The sequence below is a fragment of the Lontra canadensis genome, unplaced genomic scaffold (genome assembly GCF_010015895.1).
Source record: "Lontra canadensis isolate GAN:19392208 unplaced genomic scaffold, GSC_riverotter_1.0 scaffold46, whole genome shotgun sequence".
Taxonomy (NCBI): Eukaryota; Metazoa; Chordata; class Mammalia; order Carnivora; family Mustelidae; genus Lontra; species Lontra canadensis.
In genome coordinates, this window is record NW_022631040.1 from 4,361,481 (window position 1) to 4,365,373 (window position 3,893).

Below are 3,893 nucleotides of genomic sequence, written 5' to 3' on the forward strand. Positions count from 1 at the left end.
CAGGTCATAAGTTATCTCTGTTTTTAATTTCTTAAGGAATCTTCACACTGTTTTCCAAACTGGCTGCACCAACTTGCGTTCCCACCAACAGTGTAAGAGGTTTCCCCTTTCTCTACATCCTCTCCAACACTTGTTGTTTTCTCTCTTGTTAATTTTGGCCATTCTAACTGGTGTAAGGTGGTATCTTAATGTGGTTTTGATTTGAATCTCCCTGATGGCTAATGATGATGAACATTTTTTTATGTGTCTGTTAGCCATTTGTATGTCTTCTTTGGAGAAGTGTCTATTCATGTCTTCTGCCCACCTCTTTTTTTTCCCCTGTTTTTTTGATATGATTATCTGTTTTGTGTGTGTTGAGTTTCAGGAGTTTTTTTATAGATCTTGGATATCAGCCCTTTGTCTGTAGTGTCATTTGTGAATATCTTTTCCCATTCTGTGGGTTGCCTCTTTGTTTTCTTGACTGTTTCCCTTGCTGTTCAGAAGCTTTTGGTCTTGATGAAGTCCCGAAAGTTCATTTTCGCTTTTGTTTCCTTTGTCTTTGGAGACATGTCTTGAAAGAAGTTGCTGTGGCCGATGTCAATGAGATTACTACCTATATTCCCCTCTAAAGACTCGTGCCTCACATTGAGGTCTTTTATCCATTTTTGAGTTTATCTTTGTGTGTGGTATAAGAGAGTGGTCGAGTTTCATTCATCTACACAGAACTGACCAATTTTCCCAGCATCATTTATTGAAGAGACTGTCTTTTATCTATTGGATATTTTTTCCTGCTTTGTCCAAGATTAGTTGACCATAGACTTGCAGGTCCATATCTGGGCTGTCCACTCTGTTCCACTGATCTATGTGTCTGTTTTTGTGCCTGTACCATGCTGTCTTGGTGATAACAGCTTTGTAGTAAAGCTTGAAATCAGGCTATGTGATGCTCCCAGGTTTGTTTTTCTTTTTCAACATTTCTTTAACCATTGGGAGATGGAGAAGAGAAGTGAGTTGGGGGAAATTGGAGGGGGAGGCAAACCATGAGACACTCTGGACTCTGAAAAACAAACGGAGGGTTTTGGAGATGGAAGTGGGGTGAGCCTGCTGGTGGGTATTATGGAGGGCACGTATTGCATGGGGCACTGGGTGTGGTGCATAAACAAGGAATTTTGGAACCTCGAAAAAAAAATAAAATTCAAAAATAAAAGAGACTAAAGCACATCTACAATAACAATGTTAATTAACATGATAACATTTAAAATATAAATGATCTTGAATATAAAAAAAGAGCAGGAAAGATTAAATTTTTAGTAAGTCATTCCTAGGTCTAGATTATTTTCTAGATATTATAGGTATTTGTAATTATAGCATACTTATGTTTAATATATTTCTAGATATTATAGCATATTCATTTATTTAATACCAAATAAGATTTCCTAGATCTCTGGAGAAGCCTCTTATTTATGTGATTCAAATTTGGTGCTGACTGATTTTGGAAAATTTCATGTTTGCACATGCATGTGTGTACACACCATTTTTTTTTTTTAGTAGCTGTCAAATTGGGAATCACCTCCTAGTGTCTGATCCTTATTTATGGTCCTCTCGAAATTCAGGCCAAAAAGGGCCTGCCAAATCTTCCAGTGCTTCAGATTTCTCTAACTTTTCCTTCTGCCACCAACCCAGAGAAGATTTCTATTTTTTGTGTGTTCATGTGATTACTTTGAACCCACTCAAATTATTTCCCTTTTGCTATACAACATAACATCTTGGATAATATTTCATCATTCAAAGATTCCACCAATGGTCAAGGGATAGGGTAAGTGTCATTGACAGCCATTTTTAGAGTTTTGTCTACCACAGAAATAATTTTAGTATTACCAGATATTCCCATGAAAAGAAGTCTATGAGAACTTTAAGAAGACCTTCCTGAAGGGAAGTGAATAGTTTACTATCCTTAAGATTTATTCTAAGGTTCATCAATTTAACTTTTATTTGAAACACAGGCTTTTTATTTTTCTTCCAACAATATAGGAACATATTTCCAGAAATTTTCACAATATTTCATTGCTGCAAATCTTATCAATCTACTCTAGGCAAAATATAACCTGTAATTCTCAAAAAGTTTTCAGTATGAAATTCTCTTTGAGCTCTTGAAAATTATTTGTGAGAGCATATAGTTATTTTAATAAATGGTGTAACCTAATGGATAATTATAAATCATCATCATCATCTTCATCATTATTATTATCCTAGCAAAGCATAATTTGAAAGACTCTTCTCCATTACTTAAATATACCAAGTTCTCTGCTTCGTATCTTCATCTCATCCTTCATCTCCTTTCTTCTTTGATGTAAGTGGAGTAAAAAGCTCCCTGCTTATCACAAAACACAGCCTCTCAAGGACTGTTTAATCTTACTGTTAGGCCTTGCTGTTTAGTTGGAACATTCCTACTGCAGAAAGGTTAAACATGAAGTAATTGTAAGAATATATTAGTGATAACAGTTTATTTTGACATGGAGTGAAGGAAACACCAAAATCCTTCTCATTAACAACATCAGCACACAGAGGCATTCCATTAATGGGTTACCAGGGTCTTGTTGAATAATCATTTTGCTCTAATCTTTTTCTATTTTCCCTCCAGTTGGCATATGATTCTTCATCTTATGTCTTGCTATTTCTTACACTCTGTTTTAGTTTTTTGCTCATTGTAGGACTTGAAATGCCTGCAACTCAAAGCAGTCTTTGAAGTTCTGGAAGTGACTACAGGGACAAGAAATGCATAGCTCTTGTTTTCATTAAATTTAAGTGTCTATGGTCCAGGAAAGTTGGCTTTATTTTACATGAATTCCTAAATATATCAAAATATGTCAGAAACTAACATTAGTGCTGTTTTCCAAGAAATTCCATAATACATTAGTACTATATAGTTGTTTTAAAAATATGTAATATAATTTTTGTGGCAGGATTAGGGAGAGACTGATAGAAGTGGCTGATTTTCCCTTGATCCTCTCACTAGCTGATGTTCTCTACTTGGTATAGAACACAACACAGGGGGATGTGTAGAGATTCTAGGGGTATATGGTAATAAAGTTATACACTTAAGTTCAAGCTCTGAATGAACACTTTTTGAATATATATTTCTTGGGAAAATAAGAAAATAAGGTTACACTTTATTTTCTTCATTTACTATGTCCTTTTTTAGCAGCATTTTTCAAACTTGAAATTATTTAATCACCTATAATTATTCTTGTGTTGCACATCTTTCCAACTAAACAACCCAACTAGATCACTAAACTCCATGATTTCAGAAACTGAGTTTATCAATAAATGTCCCAGACTGAGCACATTACTAGGCAAAGAAAAAAAGGTTCAATAAACATATGTTTTCTAACAAACTGATGAAATTGTAAAAATGTGAAATGTGGTAAATGTGTTGTATAAAACAATATAATGCCTATGAAAACCCTTGATAAAACATACATGATTAATTTTGCATCTCATAGGATAAAACATGGACAGTAATAACTTGTGTAGGATAGCATTCAATGCCATCAGAAATAGAATGTGTAAAGATACAGACTCAACAAATTATTTTTTTGTTTACTTGTTATTGATGCCTCAGACCATATTTTAATGTAAAATTTGGTTGGTAGTCTATCCATGAAGAACCTATAACTTAAGAAATTGGAGAGGCTTATACTTGGGAAAGGCCTCTCTCATTTTCTCTCTGCACATTCCCTACTGTGTTAGTCTGTTCCAAACCTGAAGAGTTTGTCATCCAGGTATTTACTGTGGGATGTTGATTTCCCAAGGACTTTGGTAAAATATGTTTAGAATTAGCTTAAGTTTTAACATCTTGACAATTTTACTTTGTACCACTTCAAAAATTTTCAGCAAATTTTGATGAGAAGTCAAAG